Source organism: Diadema antillarum, unplaced genomic scaffold (genome assembly GCF_040938485.1).
Source record: "Diadema antillarum isolate AM-2024a unplaced genomic scaffold, OU_Dant_1.0 seq00000086_RagTag, whole genome shotgun sequence".
Taxonomy (NCBI): Eukaryota; Metazoa; Echinodermata; class Echinoidea; order Diadematoida; family Diadematidae; genus Diadema; species Diadema antillarum.
The window spans coordinates 1,423,319-1,437,594 of record NW_027271178.1 but is presented as its reverse complement, the minus strand read 5'-3'; positions in this window follow the sequence as shown (position 1 = coordinate 1,437,594).

The following is a 14,276-nucleotide window of genomic DNA, read 5'->3' as shown; positions in this document are numbered from 1 at the left end:
TGGCTTGCCAGTTAAAAACAGATCATATCAAAATAGTTTACTAAAGGATTTTCCTGTATTTTTTGTTTAAATTGTTCTAGCTATAAAACTGCTGCTTTCTGTGCATGCATTCTTATACACCTGCCCTTACTCTTCACTTTTCTGTTTGATGATTCACTTTGATGTAGTGTATATATCTGGTCATGCATTTGCCCATTGCTGTAACAAGTGCATCACCGTATCTTTATGCAGCTATGCATTCTAACTCCTCTAGTGTTGTATAAAAGTCATTTTCATGTCTATTTATAATCTGATTTTCCTTTCAGCCAACCATTTTTGTGTCCCTATTTCTCTTGCCAAGGGTGTCTAAGTGTGAGTTTTTTTACTCTCTTTCTCTTGCCAAGTTAGTTTGAATATGTGTCCTTTTTTCCTCTTTTTTCTCTCTCCTCTCTTTCTGTTACGCCATCTCACTATCTCTCTTAGATACTCACTTGTGAAATACATGGTGTAAAAAAGATAAAAAACCATATGTGAGTACAAGGTTTCTATTCTCTTGATTCTTTCCTCCTTTATATGTTTTTATTGATTTTCAAGATTCATAACAACATACACATTTGTATTAGCATAACAATAAACCAGTTACATTAAAAAAGATCAAGAAATTACAAGAAAAGAAAATAAAAAGGAAAAGGAAAAAAAAAAGGGTAGTGTAAAACAATCATGTATCAAAATAAGAACCGTACAGACTCTTGACATGAGCGAAGCACTGATTCTTCTGTCCTATTTCCTTTCTCTATCGTCTACTGCGCGTCATCCCATCTCTAACTTTCCAATTCGCGGCACAGACAAATTTTCCTACCTGCTCGATTGTCCAGTCAGCCCTATAATTGGTGCTTTTTCTCCATCAATCTTTCTTCCCTTTGCTCTCTTTGTGTGTGTTGTTTATTGCCATTTGTCTGTCTGTCTGTTTTCTGTCTGTCTGTCCGTCTGTCTGTCTGTCTGTCTGTTTGTCCTTCCGGTTTCCCCTTGCTCCACAACGTGAGTCACTCCCTGTCATCCTTCCACTTTGGCACTCCTCCTGTAGCAGCCTGTTTGATCTGCCCACTTCACCCCAATGGCGTTCAAGGCCCAAAACCACTATTTCGGCGCAATTGGTCAAAAATCATGTCGCTTATGTTCCTTCTCACCTAGGAGAGATAAAAAGCTCTTTCAAAATGCTCCTGTGATTTTATGTGATGCCAAGGGACATATAGACAAAAACTGAAATCATTTCGAAGGCGAGATTATACCACTAAGCCATTGGTGGAGGTCTAAGTTCGGCCAACAGGCTTAAAAGTGCATGTCGCCAACGATGATTTTTTATGTTTTCTCAACTTTGTGGGAAAATATGAGCATAAAGAAGAAGCTTACTCACAGTTTCAGAAAAGTAGCTTAACGTTCTATGAAAACCTAACACAACTTTTTAAACTAACCATTCTTTAACAACAAAATACCTCATGGAAATGTGTCGCCAGATCTGCTGAAACATACGTTACCACTTTTTTACTGCAAACTTCGTAATGGTATTACAGTGAGTACTACACAATTGTATTGTTTTTCTGACCAAAAGGGGTCTAAGTTTATGTTAAAAAATATTTCATCACTCAGCTTCAAAAGACATGCGACTGCTAATCTCGCAAATATAGATTTTAAAAAGGTAGATTTAAGAGAAGTAACATACGTTACCATCTTTGTAAAAAGTATGAAGGTGCATGGCTCTGAATGATTGTTCTAGAGTTGAGACTAATGGAGTAGATAGTCCTCATACCCATGGGTGGCAAAAGATTCATTATTATGTTGCTAACTTATACGATTTAATCCACAAGTGTAACATACGTGATGTAACTTACGTTACCACCAAATGACAGAAAGCTTAATTACACCATTAATTACCATCTAAATGTATATTTCTCGAATCTGTGCCGTCGATTTGAGGTCTTGGGATAGCTCAGCAACCTCTTTCACTGGCATATTGAGCATTGGCAGCGCGCAAAATACCTTTACATGATGTGTTGAAAAACTGAGTAAGTATTTGATTGTTGGAAATGTGTCGTTGTTTTTCATAGAATCATGCTTTACTTCTGTTTATTGTGTGTTTATTAAGTCAGTAGATTCCACCGTAAATATCCAGTTATTACTTTGCTGTACAGGATTATTCTTTTGAAATAAATCACTCAATTTATTAAGTAACGTATGTTTCAAATTTTGGTAACGTAAGTTTCAAGATGTTGTCATGTTAATAACAGACAATCCACGGAAAAGCCCATTTAATTTGAGACAATTTAATTGTTGCAGTTATGATGCTGATGAGTTTCTCCGTCACAACATATCAAATTCATTTACAGCTATATGTTCTTGTTTGTTTGGAGGATGCAGTAAAAGGGGACATAATCATAGTATCTTTTAAAAAATCGTTTGGTGAGCGTTGATGTTCAACTTGGCTTTAATGATGTCATAATTCAGGTATAAACAATGATTTTAACATTGTTTTAAGAAAATTCAATGAATAGCTAATAAAATTAGAGATTACGCAGATCTCTACTTCAAAACTAGTGGACCAGGTCCCTCCATTAATGTAGTAACGTAAGTTTCTAGTTTTGGTAACGTAAGTTTCATCAATTCATGTCATTGAAAAAGGATATTTTAGAGAATGTGCGTGGATAAAAATAACATCTAATTGTTCTAGAACTATTGTTGAAGGAATTCTGTAGGGAAATACGTCTTTTCAATTATATTTATCTTCGGTTATCATAAACCAATATGGTGACTTACTACCTGACTATTTTTAACGGAGAAAATAAACTCAAATTTGTGTCGTAATGTCGTTGATGATCTCAAAGTGAAGAAAAACACATTTTGAATGAAGAAAAGGCAACAAAAATACAGTGCATTAAAGAAATGTAATTTCAACTATTACTGTGTATATGGATCAGGCCTACATGATAATGATAACGATAATGATAATAATAATTATAGTAATATATGTTTCAGTAAGTTATATGTTTAAGACATTAACATTTTGTGTTCTTCCTTCTCGTTGAAGTTAATACAGTTGCAATGGGGAAGAGCAGTGCTAGGATTAAAACCCCATATATAGGGAATGTGTAAGCTGTAATCAGATTGGCGAAAAAGCATATCTCTAAGCAAAGATTCAAGAAAAAACAAAACATTTTTCCGTCTCATAGTTAACAAAGAAAAGAAGCCAAGTCACACATCTTTTTTTTTTACCCTACCACATCAGGGTAACTATAGGGGAGGGGGTTCAGGGTCCCCCGCCCCTTTGCCAGCAGTCAAAATATAAACAAAAGGAAGTAAAAAGAAAAAAAAATGAATCGCGGAATCCCCCTCTCCCGTGAGAAATAGAAAAAAAAAACATGAAATTGGGCTTGTACTGGCAGCATAGAATTGAGCTGAAGCCTTTTTTTATATTTCTTCAATTTTCTTTTCTTTTCTTCTTTTTTTTCTTGCTTGTCAGTCGATGAAACCCGGCAAAAGAAATAACCCCCCCCCCCCTAAAAAAAAGAAATGGCACGGGAGCTTTTATTTTTCTGCCTGTCAGGAGATTAAAACTGGAAGTGGTCGACTTTTTCGAACTCTGACCCCATCCCTCACCCCATAAAAATCCTACTTACGGGCCTGCATGCCTATAATCATTATCAGTACCTTTGTTGTGCATTATATAGCAACTTGTCTTTTCACTTTTCTTTTTAAAGATTCAAAACGTTTTTCCAGGAGATAATTTCAAGATACGGCAAGACTTATTAATGCAAGACTTGTTATTCTTGTTATCCTTGTGGATTATACTGTTTTATGCATACATTGATAACAAGGAAAATCGAGTACATCATCCTATGGCAATTTCATTCATCCTACCCAGCATTGTGCTAATGAAACTGTGTAATTTGACGTTATTTCATGGACCTCATTTGCCATAGTAAACTTAGTAAAGTGCTCATTTATTTGATTAACAAGAAGAATATTTCTTGGTTCCTTCTTTCCCTATCTCTTGTTTACCGAGTTCAGACATTTTAAACACAAGCAATACGGCGTTATTGTTCATTATGAAGCACTTTAACAGAGCAATCATCTCGTTTCTGCCGTTTCTTGTTTCATACAAGTGTTAAAAAATTTGTGAATACTATTTTATTGCAACTGCCATTTTCAAACTGTTCCTGCATAGAGTAACTGTTGCGACAGCTGATGAGTCTGCAAAGTTATGGATTTGAAACATATCTTTCAACAGCATGAAGATAACAAGTTACAAGACATCAATATGAAGATAACAAGTTACAAGACGTCAAGCATACGAAAACTTTCATTATGATAAAATCAAAGTGAAACCTACGTTACCCACCACTCGTTTTATATTACACGTACATCATGACAATATTTTCATCCGTGAAGGCACGAAACAGCATGTTCCCAACTCTTATCATTTCAATGCCATAAATTCATAAGTATGAAGCCAATTGTCTTCAAAATATCAACAGTTACGGATTACTGTTCTACTGAAGAGTTCATACACGGACATGTTATAAAGTCTTGCAGTTTTACAACTATTTTAATTGTTATTTTTTAGAATTGTATCGCCATAATATTGCGACATCGTGTTATAATATACGTTCACTTAGAGTTGACGAGAAATTAATGTAAGAATATATACAAAAACTGAAAAGAAAATGTGCCAAAATTTGTTGCACATGTAGTAGTATTTTCTTTGTAACTTACGTTACATTAATGTGAAACATACGTTACGTGGAATCTAACGACTATATTTTTGCGCACATAGTTTCACATGTTTCATCGATGATACTCAAGAATTGGCTGGCAATTTGGGACTGATAAATGTTGAAAATATTTTCGGAAGAAAATCTGACGTCAAATTATCGAGAAAACAAATTAACATTTCCTATCTAAGGTTTAACACAATAAGACATGCTGTGTTCAGTATAGCATACAGGTCATTTGCCATCCTTCCCATCTGCAGGCAGCATTTACAAACATGGCAGCCGATGGTATACTTCACATCTGACGCATAATTGTCTCAATCATAGACTGTAGTCACCAATCTTAATGCATTTGAAATAGAATGACGTGGTAACGTATGTTACATGATGAAATTTACGCCCCATGAAAGAAATTATCACACCACAAAAATAAAGCAAAATTATGTGTTCATATTTTTCAACTACAAACTTGAATATTTGTCTCGTGGATTGGTAAAAAATGAAACCTATTCTAACAACTTTAATTTTCCCGTTTTGTGATTGTCCAATTGTGCCGAAATAGTGGTTTTGGGCCTCAAGTGCTCTTCAAGAAGTCGGATCTGATTCTTCATCCAGCAGCCCCACCCACCTCTCTGTCTATCATTAGTGCTGTTCACATGCACCCAAATTAATGTTTTGTGAAATTTGAGTTTTCAAGCTTGATGCAAAAACCATTGACAACAAAATACTACTTTATATTCCGATCTACATGGCGATGCAAAAATTTATCCTGCTTGATTTTGTTTGTTTGTTGAGAAACATCCTAATAATTTGCCCTGAGCAGAATGTTTGAACAGTATCTGCAAAGAGAAGTTTGAGTTTTGTTTTAATCCCACAATGCAACTTTCCACAGTAGGTCCACACACTCAGATGCCCATGGTCACATACTGGTCACTGTTTATTTATTTATTTATTTATTTATTTTTGTTGGAACATCACGATAATTGATCCTGGGCAGCTTGTATGAAAGGTGGCAGATAAACTCGAGTTCTTCAAAAAAACAACAACAATATAAACTTAACTCCTGTGTGTGTGTGAATGCAACTTCTGGTCTGTGTTATTTTCCATCTGTATGTTACTACCTCTTTCTCTTTCTCTCTCTCATCTCTGTTTTACCTCCATCCAGGGTTACTACAAAATTGACCTCACCAGCTATATTCACACACATGGGTTATCTGGTTTTTTTTTTTTTTTTTTTTTTTTTTTTTTTCATTTCAATGAAGAACTTTTATTTGCCATCGTTCACTGAAGCTGCCCAGGACAAATTTTTCACTGTGTTTTTACACACACAAATATTAATGGGTTTTGCATTGCATTGCATTGCATGGATCAATTTAAAAAACAACAAAACCAATCAATTCTGGATGTGTGAATGCAGCTAATCTCTTCCCTCTCCTCTTAGTTTGTATATCTGGCCTTCACTTTATTCCAGTCCTTAAAGCTTTTTAGCCTTGGTCCAAGTCTGTGTGCCAGTTTTTCCAAATGTATGCGTGACCCTAGTCTGAAAATGCATCAGTTTTGCATTCAGATTTGAACATTAAGTAGGCCAGGCATTTTTAGACAGGATATTTTGTCTCACTGGACTTGAGCATGCATTGAATATGTCAAGAGTACTGATCAGGGAAAATAGCAAAACACAACAACAACAACAACAACAAAAACAACAGCAGCAACAGCAACAAAAATCGAAACAACCAGCATGACGGTCATTTACATTGGCAGTTAAATACATTGTGACATTCTGATGCCAATTGCCAGGCAACAGTGGCAAAAGCCACCCCCAAAAAACAAAACAAAAAGAATTGCAAACAGGAGTGCATTTTTGTAAGGTGATTTGCAGATAGGAAGACTCTGAAAACTTGTAATTTTCGGTCACATGTGACTTTCATTCTTGTAATTTTTACAGATTTGTACTTTGTGGGCTAAACACAAAGTGCGCAAGCTTCTGTTCTGTCATGTTGAGGCCATGAGCAGCAGCCTGCCAAACTGGTCATGTGCATACAGTGACAATAAGTCCCATTTTTGTTCTCAAGTGCCAAAACATTGCACATTTTTGATTCATTGTGAACAGGATACTGTCAAATGTATCAATTATTAGTTTTGGAGTCAAAAGGGGCCTGAGCTTTAAAATCTTGCAGAATCTTTACTGTATACGCTGTTATTTTCACGTACAGATATTTTTGTGATTGATGAGGTCGTAGACATTTTGGCGAGATTTTGTTTTCACGAATCGACACCGATGCTTACGTTAATGCTCTATTAACAAAGCGCATGGAGACAATTTTGCGTGTTGTTAAATTCGCGATCCAACTGTGATTCGCGAAATTTGTGAAAATTAAACTTTCGCGAAAATAACAGCTTATACTGTATCAGAGACAAAGTATGGAAGAAGATTGTACTAGGAACGAAAGCTCGGGCCCCTTTTGACTCCAGTTTACTCCATTAGCTCACCACTTGTGGATAAGCAATTTTCATCAGCTTTTTGGCTACAATTGTTAATATTGCTATATATTTTCCAATGACAAGGTGTTGCGAGGAAGGACATGAGCAAACAAGCTTTTTTTCTTTAATCATCAAGGAAAATCTTTTCTTTTTGGCCTTGATTTTGTCCAACATTTGAAGACATCAGGAAACTCTGTAATTCATGAAAGTCAAGTGGAAATTGGAGTGGATTTTCACGGAAAGAGGACCACATGAAAACTTTCTGGTTTTAACTGACATTTTGATACAATGACACTGGGTGCTAATCTTAGGAATGAATTTTGATGGAAGCTATCGAGATCACTGTCGATTGAAAAGGACTGCATCGCTTCAAGATGTGCTCGCAATGTCCCCCGGAGTATTTCCTTGTCTCCTACCAATAATATTTTGGGAGCTTATCCCGAAGATTGAAGCGGAGTAAGACTCCCGGGTGAGTTCCAATTCAGTCTGAGTGCCATCTTTGGACCTCTCCGCCCCTACCCAACTCGATCCCCCCCCACACGATCCCCCCCCCCCCCCAACACGTCATCAATGTTTTCGCCCCAGCTCTCCCTGAATTCTATTTGAGGGCGAGCAGCTCCAATCATCTCCTGTATACCGTCCCGTCGAACATTTGAGGAATGAAACCGTCAGGCCTGTAGCTGTGGGATGTGATCGACTGCCAAGTGAAGCACGCAGGAATGAGTTTAAATATCACGGCTGCCATACTCGTGCCTTCTGGACGTCACTCTGATCGGCGAGTCGTTTCCTCCTGTCACCAAAATTGCACCCATATTCTTTTTTTCTACTCATATTGTTGTTTGTTTGTGTGTCCATTTCTTGTTTTTGTTTTGGAGGGATATTTTTGCCCCCTCCTTTTGACAGCCCAGACAAGAGCTCCGCTTGAGAGGAGCTGCGGAGGATTACCTCAAGGTCGCGATCCTCCTCCCCCAGATGTCGCTTGTCTCATCTTGTCGTCGCGTTCTTCCTCTTTTAGGTGGGGTTGCCGCTCTGAAGCAGGAATGGCGGGTGATTTCAATCATAACTTGAACTGCAATATCTGCCAGTATAAAAGACATCTGATTGACATTCATGGAAATCTCTGTATTTTTAGCATCCGGTTCCCATGACAAACATAGAAAAGCCATTATCTGCAAAGCATGTTAAACTCAGTTTGCATTGGCAATGGAAGTTTTGATTGAGGTGCTGGCAAACATCAATCTTGAAAATATACAGTGCCTATGATTTGCCAGATTATCTACATGTAGGTTGGGTGAACATGACTTCTAGTTCACTCCCCTATATACAACCTAAAACAAAGAAGGGAAGAGAAGGATGTGTTACATACATTCTTTTTATTCATAAACATATTCAAATCTTCTTCTTGAGATGTCTTTAGGTGTTCTTATCAAATCACATGTGGTTCATAATTGAAATGTCTAAACAACTTTCAGGGAGATTTAGGCAGTTGATGAAGGCAAAGTTGTTTCAATTATGGGGTAAGAAACACCTTTTTGAAACACCGAAAATAGTGTGATCACAAACCCGTACGAGCCAGAAGCATGTTTCTGTGGAGATGATAAATGTGAAGTTGTTTGAAATGCGTTTATAGCTCTGACCTACCCATGCCAACCAGTGCCAACTACACATCTCTGCTCCTTGGGTCAAACTATGCAATGGAGTTGTGCAGTAACAAAGCCTCCCTCTTGACTCATGATAGAGACGATAAATGCAACAACTCAAGAAACTTAAATTCCGAAATTCCTCTATTTGCGAATGCCTTTTGAAGGTGGCTATTGAAATGTGTTTCAAACATGGGAGAGATGATAAATGCATTCTTTGAAGAGTATATGTGACCCTGCACCTCAGAACAAACAAAATGTCGCCAGACATGAATTTTTAGTTAAGACCATGTTCTGAAAGAGCAGACTTTAAGCTTTAAAATGATGTATGTCCGCACTCAATCAAATGGACTCTCCTAACCTATCTGAATATTGGAAAGAAAGCACAAACTCAGGAAAAGTGTGAACTAAGAAAAGAGGCTCTGAAGTACAGTGTCTATTCAAGCGCTTAATCTTTACCAAACCATGCTGGCTGTGCGATGAATGGGACAAAAAACAGGAAGTAAACCACCAGAATAACAACAATGAAGGGATTATCAGATTAAACTGAAATTAAGCATGCCTCATTAACACATTCTGTCCATAACTAATGCCAACTTTTAAAGCAGTAGCACTATTCTTTCAAAAGTTATTAGAGTTGAAAGTGAAGAGTGTGGACAAGGTTTTTCAGAAATGAAAAAGGGATTCTAAAGACACACCTAATCACACTATTCTACCAAAAATGTTTGAAATAAACTGCTGAAAAACACACTTTCCTGCCTGTTTTATGATACCAAATTTTAGCAAAATCAAAGTCAAGTTCGGTTAGGTTGACCCATTTCACTTATTTTCAGTCCTCACGCAAAATCAGTATGTGCGACTTTATGTTCGTTTTGAGGTGCACGGTCACATATAGAAGGTGGACTTGTCCTTTAAATGGAACAAGGTATCTGAAGAAGAACAACAATGTACAGCCTGAAAATGAGGCTAATACCAGCTAGCCTGGGAAGTTATGAAGCAGAACTGGTAGGTAGGAGCCCAAGGTTTGAATTCTTTATTTTTATTTTCTTTTTTTTTTAATGAAAAGTGTGAGAAATTTGTGCCACACCTCCCTGCAGAATGTTGTTTACAAGATAGCTCAGCAGTGGTTGATGTCTGCAGTACGAAATAGCCTGGGAAAATGTCTGTACTAGAAAACAACATGCTCACATTCACTGATAGATCTGTTCATATTTTTTTCTTCACAGCTCTCATTTTTTAAGGAGTTTGTTTGAAAACCCACCCTATATAAAAGGACTCTGTTTATACATCTGTGCATTATGTTCAAGGCTGAAATGCATCAACAGAATTGGATGGCATGTTCACAGTTGTCCAAAGTGTGCAATAACATGTTCCTTACTGTTGCTTAATGTACACCATATTTATGATGTGTACATTAGCTTTAAATGCATGGAATCTATAAATCAAAATGCTCTTTGTGCATGTTCTCTATCTATGTGGGATCAAATACAAAACTGAAAATAGAATGGGGGTGGGGAGCTTTGGGCTGGACTAGAAATTTCGCCTTGTAGAAATGCATAACTTTTACAGCGAGATGAGCAAAGAAGTTCACTTGCTGGACTGGAATTAAATATGATAGAAAAGAAAAATGCAGTAGTTAATTTGGTCTTGTTACTTTTGGATGGATTGACAGCAGAAAAAGAAACGACAACTAGATAATCAGTTAGATATTACTAACTAGATACTCAGTTACAAATGTACACACGATAGTTTTAATGTAGAATAAGAAAAATATCAGTAATTTTAAAGTTTCCCATGTTTTTGCAAAACAGCGTTATTAAGTGCAACTACATTTTCAGATTGATGGTCTCGTCACGTGTAGGTCTTCAGTTGAGATAAGTGCAAATCATAACAGTAACTTGATTAACAAAAAATGTGTCCTCCGCTGCGAATTATTGTAGCCTTGTAACAGTCTATACCAGGTTTTTTTTTTTTTTTTTTTAAAGGAGACAGAACGTTTATGTTGCTATTAAAATCATTTGTCATAATGTGATTTTAATGATTTTTTTTTTTTTGCATACAAGCCCATGTTTGAGACATGAGGTGCTGACATCACAGTGCAACTCTGCCACTATCAGTTGAAAACATGTGGAAATTTGCTTTCCATAAATTTGTAGTTTAGGTCCACTCGTTGTTTTACTCTGTTCAACAGAGCCAATTTTAACATGGTATGGAATCACACATTGATTTAATCTTGTTTGTGATATCAGATGACGATGTGAAGACTATCTAAGACTAAACAAAGTTGATTAAACCAGGCACTCCAGTTCATCTTTAACTCATTCCCTACCAAATTTTAAAATTCCTATAGCCGCTGCACAGTACCCATCAGAATCTGGTAGTTTGGGAGTTAAATCCACCTGCATGTACCAGTGATTTAATGGGGACTTAATACTTTAGATTGTACAGTTCTGGTTGAGGTGGGGATTCATGTTTTGAACATTCCTAAGTGAGATAATGAGAAACCTCTTATGAAATATGAAAGAGCATGTAATTTCAAGAAGGATTCAACGTTTAGGCCTATTTGATGAAAATTGGTTTTCAAATGGCTGAGATATAAATAAAAGTGATGATAATAAAAGGCGACAGGCCATGCCATTTATTAGGATCTCTTTATTTCACCTTGTTTTGGATTCCTCAGCCATTTCAAAACCGATTTTCATCAAATAAACTTTTGATACCCCTTAGAATTGCATGCTCTTTGACATCTCATAGAGTGGTTTCTGAATATCTCGCAAAACGTTAAAAGCTTAATCCTCACCTTCACCAGAACGGTACACACCCTTTAACCTCCACCTTAACAGCCCCATAAATGGCATACCTAAAGAGTTTGTAGTGAGCATGTTTGACCTTTGCTTGAAATTTATTTCAGAAGCATTCCCATCCTCAAAGAATAGTTACCACCACCCCCACCCAACTTTCCTTTCCCTATTGTGGAAATTTTCCCTCAAAAACATGACACCTTCTACTTCAAGTTTATGGCACTTATGGAACTAGTTGTACATTTAGAGCTAGTGGGTCTTGAAAGATTATGCTTATCATAAAGGGATTTGATATACCATCATCATCTGAGAAATATGTCAGTAAGCTCTCCTACTGCTCAGTAAAATATCATGATAATGTGTTGAACAAATTAAGGGATTGCCTGGGTGCAAGGCTATGGGCTGCATTTAATCCTTTGCCTGTCGGAACTGGTGTGCCAGGCATATATGTGACCCGCTACAACAAAATGATCCTAAAGTCGGGCGAGGTCGATTATTTGAAAATTGCATGACACAATTCCCTAATTTTTCTGCTTTAAATTGATATATAATACGTCTTATAAAAATAATCGGCTGCGGAGATATCAATGTTTAAATGAGAGCATGTCAAGACGTCTGGGAAATCACTGTTTCGAGAAAAGCGCCCTAAAAGTTCTCCTTGCGACGCAATCACAATCAAGAGACACGCAAGTCAGTATTCACCTCCGGACAATAGAAGTTAAGCCCTAGCAACCCCCGAAATGCTCATTCAAACACAGCGTCGGCGGTCTCCTCACCGACCAATCAGTGACCAGGATGTCAGGAGAAGCGGCTGGGCATAGCGCAACCCGCCCGCATGCACCAGTGGACTGGGCAGTGTGCAAGCTTCACGCTTCGGTTAGCGGCAAGCAGCAAACTGACCAATGAGATCACCCTGGTCGTTGTTAGGGGCGGAGCCTATGTGTGGCACTCAATCCAAATGTGCGAACCAGTTTCTGCTTCGTTGAAACGCCAAAAAAACATGGCCCAGAAAAATGCTATTTTTTGGTCTCTCCTTTCATCATTTTGCTTCAAAATTTCGACAGATGATAGAAGACATGTCAGACTCTAATAATATGTCAAATTCAGAAAATCGTAAGTTTTGACCACTTTTGGTGCTCTAACTTCAAACTCGATTTTCACGGCTTCGACAGTGCGCGACTTTAGGACCATTTTGTTGTAGCGGGTCACATATTAGAAACGGGAAATGCTGAGAGCTGAGAGACTGCAATTTAACCCGTTGAGGATGAATCCCGAGTATACTCAGACAGGTGTCTATGGGAAATGCGTGTTGTATCAAAATCAGTCCGTCCTCAATGGGTTATTAAAGGTGAGCCCAATTCCTTTTGCACCTACGTAAGCTTTCTGGTAGCTGTCTTCTTTTTTTTACACTTTCAATACTGTTACTACTAATATAGAATGTTAGTACTGTTATACTGTGAAAGTGCAAATTTTTGAACATTTCGCGCAATCAGAAACTACCGCGAAAATAAAAGTATGCAAATATTTTTGGTTGCCATATGTTCCAGTAGTTGATTACTTGATTCCGGGGAATTACAAACACGCGGAACTCTGCTTACCCAGCTGAGCGTGAAAATATCCACTTTTACAGTACTGTTTTGATATGACATACACATTTCTGTGACTCCTTTGAGGCACCTTCCAGTTGGCATAGCAACTCAAACTGTTTAGAAATATTGTGGTCCTGGAAATGTTGACCTTGACACTAACATGAATGTCGCCACCCATACTCCCTTAATACAACAAAGCCAAAATCTTCTCTGAAATCCTCTTTACAAAGAATAAGGGCCCTCGACTGCATTTCTCAACAAATTGATCTTTGTGTGTATGTGTGCATGTGTGTGTGTTTGTATATAAATTCAAATCTATCTATCCATTCATCCATCTTTTATTAATCTATCTATCTATCTATCAATCTATCTATCTACATGTATCTATCTATCTATCTATCTATCTATCTATCTATCTATCTATCCATATTTATGTCTATCTCTCCACACATTTATGATTTTATATATCTTTATCTGTCTTATCTCTGTCTCTATTTACATATTATCACATCACAAAAACCAAGGGAAGTCGGCAAGGACAAATTTTTAGTTGCACCAGATCCAGAAGGAAGAGATTCCGTGCTTTAAAGTGATACATCACTCAAGAAAACTGGATGTTCCTCACCAGCTGAATAGAATTGGTGACAGAATCTCTGACTACCGAGCAAAAAGGTTTTTTGTTGGTGTGGGTCCACTGAGCTGCACTGACTCATGCTTTTAATTGTGCGCACACAAAAGAGGATTTCAGTCACCATGGCGACGGCTGTGAAGGAATTAGGAGATTATCCTGGAACTTTGCAAACTTATGAAGCACAGTCTATTAGTGATGATTTAAAAGTATTAGTGCTACGGCAGACTGTTTCTTATACAGTTTTTGTTGATTTTTTTTTTTTGTGCGAAATGTCTTGTGCTTCGTGGAAGGAAAATTTAGGGAAAAAAAACACGAAGTAAAACAGAGGAAACATGGGCATATACATTGTAAAACCTGTGAAAAAAACCCCACCATATTTACCCAATGCT